Consider the following 12,500-nt stretch of genomic DNA (forward strand, 5'->3'; position numbering starts at 1 on the left):
CAGTCAAATCAGTTTACAGTAATAATCACATATGATTGTTGATATATTTGGCTGAAAACCAGCCTGGTGATCAGATAAATGTTCATAATTTCATCTCCACATTCTCCCCGAACTGCTCCCTGACTTTCCTTTGAAAGCAATTTTGGTCCCCAGTTGCACACCAACGCAGATCAAACAAAAGCAACTGTGAGCACATTGAGTGGCATTTTTGGTGACTCATTGGGACATTTTCTGTGTAAAACATGCCCCCTGGAGTGTCAATTCAAATCAAGTCAAGACAGCTTTTTTTGGCAGTCAGGGAGTCAAGAGATGTAAGTTGGAGCTGACAGTTGGGAAAATAACAAAACACAAAAAGTGTATTTACTGAGTCCAAATGTTTTACAAGATGCACACAAGACATTCAGGCATTTGCCCGATTGAGCATCAATTCAATCGTTGACACAGAATGAAGCTTTTATGCCAAGAACCGCCAAGTCGGACCTTCTTGACGTCGTAGCAGCTGTTGCACTTCCACAGTGATAAAAGTGCATCAACACATTTCCTTCCATTTAATAATCCATATCAGAACTGCACACTACAAGACACGAACACCACCGAGTAGACTACAGCGTGGCACTTTTTTAACCACGGCAGACACAGCAGCTCTAATGCTGAACCCACACAGCAGGGTGCAGACTAGAGAGATACAATCCATCTATATTAAACCAATGCAACATACAGCCTTGCTCTTTTGCTTGAAATGTGAATAGCCCCTTAAGAAAGGACATTTGGGGATGTTTTATATTCAACTCTGTCGGCCTTTTTGACATTTTTGCTTAAGCCAGTCTGAAATCTCCTCATTGTGACAACGCAGGAAACACGCTGGTTTAAAAAGGATTTAAAAGGAGCTCGTTACTTTGAATAAATGACGCAACACAATCTTTGCCAGTGTGTGTAATCAAAAACTGTTAACAAGTCTCTGCACCTCTGACCTATTGGAACAATGACTCACGGTCTTTCTTACTTTAATTTAAGTCTAAATCTCCTCTCTGTTGTCCCTCAGATGATGGAGTTGGAGACATGTGCGAGTCTGACTTTGACCAGGACAAAGTGATTGACAGGATCGACAACTGCCCTGAGAATGCTGAGGTCACCTTGACTGACTTCAGGGCCTATCAGACGGTGGTGCTGGACCCTGAGGGCGACGCCCAGATCGACCCCAACTGGGTTGTTCTGAACCAGGTGAGATTACTAAAAGCTGAAAATTCCCTCTCCATGTACAAGTTGAAGCAGCTATGGTCGATATTTTTATCTAAACAACAGAACCAATAACAATAAGAAATGTGAATCGTGATGCGTGAAATCGTACCACGACGACAGAAAATACACAAGACAATATACAACAGTGCCTCGTTTAACCGTGTTGTTGATTCTCGATTTTTTAACTGTGAGGTGCCATACCATATTTAATGATGCTTTCCAGCACAGCGTTGTCCAACGTTGACGTGATCTCAGTTCAGTCTGAGTCTGCAGAGAAAGCCTCTGAGCCAGCCTAGCACACGGATAATCAACGTGGACACTCTCAATTTAATTTATTGTCCATTTGTATTCCCGAGTACTTATAGGAGCACACCTGCTCAATTGCACTGTCACCAATGATTACAGGGCCATGAGCTGCAGCTCTCAAATATGATTTCCTCTGTCTTTTGGTATTACCGTTAAAAATGAGGTGGTGGCTGTCACACCAGTCTTTAAAAGTGGCAATCTCCAGCAGCAGACTTAATATAGCCGTATCATCTGACAATCTGATGGAATTATTTGGCTGTCTGCTTCTTCGTGTACAGTGTAGCAGATGAAGGCATCAGGGTGCAAAATGTCTTATTCACAACTCTTTCTCACACAGGGAATGGAAATTATCCAGACCATGAATAGTGACCCAGGACTTGCTGTTGGTAAGAAGTATTTCCTCTGCGTTGAATATCAGTGAATAAAATGCACAATGTCTGAACATCAGTAATATACTGATTTCTGTTGCCAGGTTACACTGCTTTCAGTGGAGTGGACTTCGAAGGAACATTTCACGTAAATACAGTGACCGACGACGACTACGCCGGCTTCATCTTTGGCTACCAGGACTCGTCCTCCTTCTACGTGGTGATGTGGAAGCAGACTGAACAGACCTACTGGCAGGCAACACCCTTCAGAGCTGTGGCTGAGCCCGGCATCCAACTTAAGGTGAAAGCACAAGTCATCAACTCCCCCAGGCAGCAGATTCGTGCTCATCCTATTTTTAATCCCTCAACATATTTTCCACATTTCTTCCTCTCTCTCGCTCTCTCCCCCTTACTTCTCTCTGTTATCTGTCGCTGTTCATCAGGCTGTGAAGTCTAAATCGGGTCCCGGGGAGCACTTGAGGAACTCTCTGTGGCACACGGGAGACACCAACGACCAGGTGCGTCTGCTGTGGAAGGACCCCAGGAATGTGGGCTGGAAGGACAAGGTGTCCTACCGTTGGTACCTGCAGCATCGCCCACAGGTTGGATACATCAGGTATACGACCAACCGTGTTCCGGACAATCTTCATATTGATTACACGAAAAAACCCGTAATTGTTGCTCCATCTAACTCTCAGCAAGCAAGTGAATAAGCATATTTCCCCAAAGTGGTGAGAGTGGAACGTCGATTATTTGTTTTAATTGTGTGTTTTGTTTAGGGCGCGGTTCTATGAAGGAACTGAGCTGGTGGCCGACTCTGGCGTGACAATTGACACGACCATGAGAGGAGGACGACTCGGCGTGTTCTGTTTCTCTCAGGAAAACATCATCTGGTCCAATTTGAAATACCGCTGCAATGGTGAGGGAGGAACACTGAATCACAAATCCACATATTCTATTATTTTTATATATTTTGAATTACCCTGATTGCATGCTATGCAGCGATTGTCTTGAGGTTTGTTTCCAATACATATCTTCTTACGGTCTTTCATTGCTTGCGTCTGGAAAGTGATTTTAGATTGAGATCTGATGTTGTTGTTGCAGACTACAGCTGTGAATAGAATTGGATTGGCCTCGTTTTGGCTTTAGAGTCTGAGCTCATCTCATGATACCCGACTTCTCTCTTCCACAGACACCATCCCAGAGGATTTCCAGGAGTTCAGCACTCAGCACGGCGCCGACTCACTCTGAAGTCGAGAGAGAAACATGACGCCAGATCTCTGAAGACTGCTTGTGTGTGAATGTGTGAATGTGTGAGTGTGTGTCTGTCCGTCTGTGTATTGACGTGTACAGTTTCAGTGCATATATGATCACAATCTCCGTACTGTATGTGCATATTATCATGTCTCTTTCTGTTACCCGAATGTGTTTTTACTGTTTGATTAACTCTTAATGAATCCAGCTGAGCTCATTATGCTGAAGGTTATAAGTTATAATGATTTTTACTGAAAATGATGCTATGTGATATGACATAAATACACCGAAAACATGTAACATCAAATTACAAAATGCAAAATATGGTCAATAATGGACAGTTTCCATATATTTTCAAAATAAAGGGAACATTATTATAATTTTTAAACGGTATTTTCCACACGAGAGATTTTAGCATATGTGTAGCATGATAAAATTGTTCAAACAACTGGAAGGAAAGTTACCGCTTCGGATCAGCCTCATACTGATGTTACATTTTGATCATAAACTGGTTTTATTTGTTTATCAGAGCGGTATTTCTACTACGTTTGTAAAGAGGACACCAAGTCTTGTATGACTCAAATGTCAGACTGTGCCTTGCCTCACTTACTGTAGAAGATTAACTTAAAGCTCAGTTTAGCCATGTTTTCTCTTTCCATCATTTGGTCCTTGACATCTTGATCATTTCATATCTATGTAGTCACAATCCTGGTCAAAGTAAAAGGGCTTTAAAGTACATCGGTGTTGAACAGGCTCATTCTTATTTTTCCTTTAAAATGTTGACATGTTTTGATGATTAGATATGTTAAAGACAACACATACTGCGCATGCATACAACAAATGAACTAATTGAATGCATGAAAATAACCTCTATACTTCCCCAGAGGATTGGCACGTTCTCGGTTGAAACTCTAGAAACAAAGGCCACGATTTAGCTTGAGCAGGAAATACTTTCCTAATAAGAACATTCTTATCCCCGATTAGCTGCGCTGATGAATTGAGAGACTTTGGTCTTTGCTCCCGGGAGGAGGTCCTCCGGAAAAGATACAATTAACAACGCTCATTGAGTCCACGCTAAGATTTGGTACTGTCTTTAGCTTGATCCAGTAGACTAATTGAGTTTTTATTTTCTAGTTAGTGTTGGTTTTCTAGAGGGGGCCGGGGACACGTTCACCTGGAAGAAAATGTTGTACATTTTAAAGTTAAATGCATCAGTCTGGTGCACTCTGAGACCAACATCAACAACATGAACATAATTCATGCTGAAAGTAACGCAGTTTAAACTGACAAATGCAGGAAGGACAGCTGGCAAGAAATCACTAACTGTCATTCTGTAAATGAACCGATTTATAATATCACTGCTTCATCTATAACGCGATAGATCTGACTATAATAACACGTGTATTCACGTTCATGTTTTACTTTGATGTATTCTTATTCATTCAGCTGAGACCCCAGCGATGTGAAACTGACTTTTGGGCAAATAAATAAAAATATATATAAATATGATTCTAAGCAGTAAGGAAGTTTCCTTCCATAACTTAAAATCACCCACACCAAACATTAAAGTAGCCGGAGACTGTGAGACACGACTCAAGAAGCCGACACGTCAGTGAATGTGTGATGAGAGAATATTTACACATTTCTTTTCTATTTACTCCCAAGTCTGTTTCGCACCACTAAGGCTACAGCTGAAAGAACAAGGCTAAAATATCGTCATACACGCCATGAAAACACATCTGCAACACATTAATTTACCATAATACACACATGTACTTATAGTCAGATCTATCTTATACTTGGAAATGCCATTACATGTGAGGAGAACTGAGTTAGCACTATCACACTGGATTAGAATTCAGGGTGGATTTAACGGAAATATAGCATCGACTGTCCTGTGCAATGGTTGGGAGTACTCGACATTCTCTGGTAAAAGCTTTGGATGGGACATCTTGGCAGGACATTTGGAATTATGACAATAAGGGTAGAAATTACAACAAAATTCAGACATCAGTCTGAGTGAGAAGTGATGGAAGTAAAAGTAGAAAAGAAGATGTTACTTTCAGATTAAGGTTCGGACATACAGGACTCAATGACACATTATACACATCATGAAAAAGACAGAGTGGGATAAATGTGAGATATGCAACTGTAAAGAAACTGTAGAACATGTGCTGATAGAGTGGAGGAAGAGAAAGACTGAGGAACAGAGTGGTAGATACAGGAAGGGAGTGGAGCATCAAAGGACTGTTAGAGACAGGGGACAAACAAGTTCAGCTTAAAAGGGCTTTATTTAATGTTTTGAATGGAACGGGTTAAAAAGCCAGAATATGACTGCAATATGGAGTTTATTTCTAATTGTTTCATTATATTTATAAATAACATTATGATTGTGTTTAAATGATAACTGTCATAAAGTCATGATGTTACACACTCCGGTCCAGTAGGTGGCGCCTTAAACATTGGTTTGGAGTCCGCCATTATAGTGAAAGAAGAAGAAGAAGAAGAAGAAGAAGAAGAAGAAGACGGAGGAGAGGAAGAAGAAGAGGACTAATCTCCTGGTAGCCGATAAAGCTATTGAAGTTAGCTTAGCATGCTACCTGGAAACAGACGGACGAGGACGGAAGTGACCAACACAGCGCTAGTCAGAGTAAACGGTGACAAGGAGTTGACGGAGTTCGTCTGGAGGAAATCTTTCTGTGGTTGAGTGAAAATGTCTAAAGTAGAAATGTTGAGATCTTTAGTCAGCCAGCGACTAACTGCGGCTGAAGAAGATATATTAGGTATGTTTGAAAGAACGATAGCAGAGTACGAGGAGGAAATCTCTCGTTCAAAAGAGGCGAATAAGCGACAACGGGAACTTCTGGACGCCGTTCACAACCCGGAAGTCCGGATACAAAGAGCACGTGGGTTCACTTTATTTCTTCTCTCAAACACTGTTCATGCTCCGGCTGATAACTTTTAATGTAGTTTGGAGTGAGACTCTGTTGCAATTCGTCGTTTTCTTCTTCTCCTGATTTTATACCTGCAAACGTGTCGCTTTTTGGCGAAATAAGCCGTTTTGAATCAAAATAGATCATCCACGTGAGTGTAGATCCGTAGAGTTTTAAAAAGAATGTTGGGGGGGGGGGGGGGGGGGTCAACTGGCCAGCCAGCGTTTCTCAGATTGGAGTGAGACAAAGAGAAAATGTGATGTCGTGATCTTCGCAATAAAACATATTTGATGCGACGTGTCGAGTCTTGGCCAATCAGCGTTAAGATGTCTACACTGTCTTCATTTCGATGGTTCTCGCTACTGTATAAATATGCTTGCGGTATTTACAGGCATTAAACTTATAAGTATTGTGAGGAATTTAAGTTTTAAAGCGCTCCTAGCAATGGATATTATGCGTTACAATATGTTTACTTGTAGAAGGTTTAAACTAAAGGGAGAGTTACTGAATTTTGTTGTGCACTGTGAGAGAAACCAGAGCATTTATGACACCGCAATAAAGTGAGAGAGGGGGGATGTTGCTGAAGAGTTTCTGAGCACAGCCTTAAAGAAGGGGGGTGAATTGGTCAAGGAAGTGGCCGAATGAAGTCCGAAGGGTTCAACCAATCACTGAGCTGATCGATGGGCTAAGGAATGTGTAATATGAGACATTTCAGAGACTTTGGAGGGACAAAGAAACTGAATCCCCGGAGATAATCAGACCTCATCTGGACCATGAGGCGGACACACCAGTCTGTCGTGTGGTGCGGATGGGGCCTCTATTTCATGAAGTATTACTACTGATAATGTAATTCAGTTTGTAACTGCATTTTCTTTTGTTAGTATATTAAATTCCTTTTGATTTAAACTTCAACCAGCTGATTCTGCCCTGCTTAATGATGGAAGAAAGGGAGGGGGGGCTGCCTCTTCTCCTCTGCATGCTTCTTCATCTCTGGAGCAAGGAGGGGGGCTTTTACCTTTTGTTTGAGAAATTTTGAACATAACGTGTGTGTGCGCTGATTTGCAATAGTGTTGCGTGTGTCATAGAGCAAAGGTTTGAATCTCCGGGTGAGGCGCTCACGCGCTCCCCGTACAAAGAGGGAGCTCTGACACGCAGGTGGTTCAGCTTAAAACTTGTAACTAGTTGTGTTGTGAATCGGGTTAGTCGGTGGGATATTGTGTAGCAACCTGCAGGAACAGCACCTTCCCCATCCCTGAGACTCCAGGACTCCCACACACAATGTGGCCCAACCCTGGCTTGTGTGTGGGTGAAGATAATGCGTCCCTGTGCTGGACAAGTTCAAATAAAGTATAAAGATACAGGGCTCACAAAACACTGAGAGGAGAGATGCGTATGCGGAGCCCTGACTTTGTTTGTTGCTAGGGCTACTTAATCAATTATTGTGTTTTGTGAAACCATAGATCTATGTTTTTGATGCTTGACTTAATAAATTGTTAATACTTGTAGATCGTCTACCGCCCCCCTGTCCCCCCCTTCGGGTGCTTGGCACCTCTTTCACCTCTTATGAGTTTGCAGGTATGCTGATTTCTTCTCTCAGCTTCTAGATGACAGGAAATATTTCAACTTAAATTACAAGTTTGTTCTTTGATAACACCACATGGATTTGGCAGCTTAAAATGGTTCATATGTTCATGTCACATAAGTTAATTACATTATTGTATTATCTGGTTCTAGTGATACTCTGGAAGTGTATGTCCAGGAGACTATTTGCTCAATTCTAAAATGTCTTTGTAACCCCTCTGTGTGTGTTTACTGTTTTCCTGCAGACGTCCAGCAGCTGTTGTTGGTTAAAGAAGAGGTTCCCTCTGAGCAGCAGGAGTCGAGCTCCAGTCTGGACCAGGAGGACCCAGAGCCCCCACACATTAAAGAAGAACAGGAGGAACTCTGCACCAGTCAGGAAGGAGAGCAGCTTCAAGGTCTGGAGGAGGCCGATGTCAAGTTCTCATTCACTCCTGTGAAGAGTGAAGATGAAGAAGAGGAAGCTCAGTCCTCACAGCTTCATCAAAGACAAACTAAACAGATGGGAACAGAAGCTGATGGAGAGGACTGTGGAGGACCAGAACCAGACAGGAACTTGGATCCAGATAGACATCCAGAACCAGATACTGATGAGAAGACTGGAGACTCTTCTGACACTGATGAGGGTGCTGATGGGAAGAAGACCAGAGAACCTCAGTCAGGTTTAAACTATGTGAAACCTGATGAAGTCCGTGTCACTGATTCACATTGTAGCGCTGGTGAAAAACATTTTAGATGCTCTGAGTGTGAGAAAACATTTGGCAATAGTCAAAATCTGAAGAGACACATGAGAACCCACACAGGAGAAAAGCCTTTCAGCTGCTCAGTCTGTAAGAAATCTTTTAACAGGCGTTCACATTTACAGACACACATGAGAACCCACACAGGAGAAAAGCCTTTCAGCTGCTCAGTCTGTAAGAAATCTTTTAACGAGCGTTCAGTTTTACAGACACACATGAGAACCCACACAGGAGAAAAGCCTTTCAACTGCTCAGTCTGTAAGAAATCTTTTAACCAGCGTTCAACTTTACAGATACACATGAGAACCCACACAGGAGAAAAACCTTTCAGCTGCTCAGTCTGTAAGAAATCTTTTAACAGGCGTTCAGCTTTACAGAGACACATGAGAACCCACACAGGAGAAAAACCTTTCAGCTGCTCAGTCTGTAAGAAATCTTTTAACGTGCGTTCAACTTTACAGACACACATGAGAACCCACACAGGAGAAAAGCCTTTCAGCTGCTCAGTCTGTAAGAAATCTTTTAACAGGCGTTCAACTTTACAGGGACACATGAGAACCCACACAGGAGAAAAGCCTTTCAGCTGCTCAGTCTGTAAGAAATCTTTTAACCATCGTTCACATTTACAGAGCCACATGAGAACCCACACAGGAGAAAAGCCTTTCAGCTGCTCAATCTGTAAGAAATCTTTTAACCAGCGTTCAACTTTACAGAGCCACATGAGAACCCACACAGGAGAAAAACCTTTCAGCTGCTCAGTCTGTAAGAAATCTTTTAACAGGCGTTCACATTTACAGACACACATGAGAACCCACACAGGAGAAAAACCTTTCAGCTGCTCAGTCTGTAAGAAATCTTTTAACCAGCGTTCAACTTTACAGACACACATGAGAACCCACACAGGAAACAATCCCCTTTAGCTGTTGTGGTTGCAGTAAAGTTTCCGTTTGTGATAAAAGCTTTCAGCACGAGTCACCTCTGAAGTGACACATGATTAACCGCGGTTCAACTACACTGATTTCAATACAAAAAGTTATTCACTGAATGAGCGCCAACTGTACAGTTTGAAATAGTTTTGATGATTGTATTGATGATTGATTTGATGGTAATGTAAGTTTAAGACGATGGTTTTACCTGCATCTGTGCACAGTATATTGTATTCAAATGATTTCATCAATAAAAAGTAAAAGGTTTGTGTATTTCACTGGTTCATACAGTTGTACATAGCACACTTTGTTCATCAGGATTAAATCCATCAGTGACTGGAGTGTGACTCAATAGTTCTTTGTCTTGTTTGCACTCTTTGCTGCCATTACTGGAATAATGCGTTTCTCAGATTGGAGTGAGACAAAGAGAAAATGTGATGTCGTGATCTTCGCAATAAAACATATTTGATGCGACGTGTCGAGTCTTGGCCAATCAGCGTTAAGATGTCTACACTGTCTTCATTTCGATGGTTCTCGCTACTGTATAAATATGCTTGCGGTATTTACAGGCATTAAACTTATAAGTATTGTGAGGAATTTAAGTTTTAAAGCGCTCCTAGCAATGGATATTATGCGTTACAATATGTTTACTTGTAGAAGGTTTAAACTAAAGGGAGAGTTACTGAATTTTGTTGTGCACTGTGAGAGAAACCAGAGCATTTATGACACCGCAATAAAGTGAGAGAGGGGGGATGTTGCTGAAGAGTTTCTGAGCACAGCCTTAAAGAAGGGGGGTGAATTGGTCAAGGAAGTGGCCGAATGAAGTCCGAAGGGTTCAACCAATCACTGAGCTGATCGATGGGCTAAGGAATGTGTAATATGAGACATTTCAGAGACTTTGGAGGGACAAAGAAACTGAATCCCCGGAGATAATCAGACCTCATCTGGACCATGAGGCGGACACACCAGTCTGTCGTGTGGTGCGGATGGGGCCTCTATTTCATGAAGTATTACTACTGATAATGTAATTCAGTTTGTAACTGCATTTTCTTTTGTTAGTATATTAAATTCCTTTTGATTTAAACTTCAACCAGCTGATTCTGCCCTGCTTAATGATGGAAGAAAGGGAGGGGGGGCTGCCTCTTCTCCTCTGCATGCTTCTTCATCTCTGGAGCAAGGAGGGGGGCTTTTACCTTTTGTTTGAGAAATTTTGAACATAACGTGTGTGTGCGCTGATTTGCAATAGTGTTGCGTGTGTCATAGAGCAAAGGTTTGAATCTCCGGGTGAGGCGCTCACGCGCTCCCCGTACAAAGAGGGAGCTCTGACACGCAGGTGGTTCAGCTTAAAACTTGTAACTAGTTGTGTTGTGAATCGGGTTAGTCGGTGGGATATTGTGTAGCAACCTGCAGGAACAGCACCTTCCCCATCCCTGAGACTCCAGGACTCCCACACACAATGTGGCCCAACCCTGGCTTGTGTGTGGGTGAAGATAATGCGTCCCTGTGCTGGACAAGTTCAAATAAAGTATAAAGATACAGGGCTCACAAAACACTGAGAGGAGAGATGCGTATGCGGAGCCCTGACTTTGTTTGTTGCTAGGGCTACTTAATCAATTATTGTGTTTTGTGAAACCATAGATCTATGTTTTTGATGCTTGACTTAATAAATTGTTAATACTTGTAGATCGTCTACCGCCCCCCTGTCCCCCCCTTCGGGTGCTTGGCACCTCTTTCACCTCTTATGAGTTTGCAGGTATGCTGATTTCTTCTCTCAGCTTCTAGATGACAGGAAATATTTCAACTTAAATTACAAGTTTGTTCTTTGATAACACCACATGGATTTGGCAGCTTAAAATGGTTCATATGTTCATGTCACATAAGTTAATTACATTATTGTATTATCTGGTTCTAGTGATACTCTGGAAGTGTATGTCCAGGAGACTATTTGCTCAATTCTAAAATGTCTTTGTAACCCCTCTGTGTGTGTTTACTGTTTTCCTGCAGACGTCCAGCAGCTGTTGTTGGTTAAAGAAGAGGTTCCCTCTGAGCAGCAGGAGTCGAGCTCCAGTCTGGACCAGGAGGACCCAGAGCCCCCACACATTAAAGAAGAACAGGAGGAACTCTGCACCAGTCAGGAAGGAGAGCAGCTTCAAGGTCTGGAGGAGGCCGATGTCAAGTTCTCATTCACTCCTGTGAAGAGTGAAGATGAAGAAGAGGAAGCTCAGTCCTCACAGCTTCATCAAAGACAAACTAAACAGATGGGAACAGAAGCTGATGGAGAGGACTGTGGAGGACCAGAACCAGACAGGAACTTGGATCCAGATAGACATCCAGAACCAGATACTGATGAGAAGACTGGAGACTCTTCTGACACTGATGAGGGTGCTGATGGGAAGAAGACCAGAGAACCTCAGTCAGGTTTAAACTATGTGAAACCTGATGAAGTCCGTGTCACTGATTCACATTGTAGCGCTGGTGAAAAACATTTTAGATGCTCTGAGTGTGAGAAAACATTTGGCAATAGTCAAAATCTGAAGAGACACATGAGAACCCACACAGGAGAAAAGCCTTTCAGCTGCTCAGTCTGTAAGAAATCTTTTAACAGGCGTTCACATTTACAGACACACATGAGAACCCACACAGGAGAAAAGCCTTTCAGCTGCTCAGTCTGTAAGAAATCTTTTAACGAGCGTTCAGCTTTACAGACACACATGAGAACCCACACAGGAGAAAAGCCTTTCAACTGCTCAGTCTGTAAGAAATCTTTTAACCAGCGTTCAACTTTACAGATACACATGAGAACCCACACAGGAGAAAAACCTTTCAGCTGCTCAGTCTGTAAGAAATCTTTTAACAGGCGTTCAGCTTTACAGAGACACATGAGAACCCACACAGGAGAAAAACCTTTCAGCTGCTCAGTCTGTAAGAAATCTTTTAACGTGCGTTCAACTTTACAGACACACATGAGAACCCACACAGGAGAAAAGCCTTTCAGCTGCTCAGTCTGTAAGAAATCTTTTAACAGGCGTTCAACTTTACAGGGACACATGAGAACCCACACAGGAGAAAAGCCTTTCAGCTGCTCAGTCTGTAAGAAATCTTTTAACCATCGTTCACATTTACAGAGCCACATGAGAACCCACACAGGAGAAAAGC

At 42.3% G+C, this 12,500-nt stretch overlaps 1 pseudogene across 1 annotated transcript in view; it reads left to right on the plus strand.

The window, feature by feature from the left end:
• LOC306792310 (thrombospondin-4-B-like) overlaps nt 1-3,903 on the plus strand; it is a 41,905-nt pseudogene extending 38,002 nt beyond the window's left edge. Inside the window, exons 6-11 of the transcript in view lie at nt 1,043-1,221; nt 1,883-1,931; nt 2,018-2,214; nt 2,357-2,529; nt 2,693-2,832; nt 3,106-3,903. The product of the transcript in view is annotated as a thrombospondin-4-B-like (transcript). The remainder of the gene's footprint in view (nt 1-1,042; nt 1,222-1,882; nt 1,932-2,017; nt 2,215-2,356; nt 2,530-2,692; nt 2,833-3,105) is intronic.
• Nucleotides 3,904-12,500: the final 8,597 nt, after the last annotated feature.

Source organism: Melanostigma gelatinosum (genome assembly GCF_949748355.1).
Source record: "Melanostigma gelatinosum genome assembly, chromosome: 18".
Classification (NCBI taxonomy): domain Eukaryota; kingdom Metazoa; phylum Chordata; class Actinopteri; order Perciformes; family Zoarcidae; genus Melanostigma; species Melanostigma gelatinosum.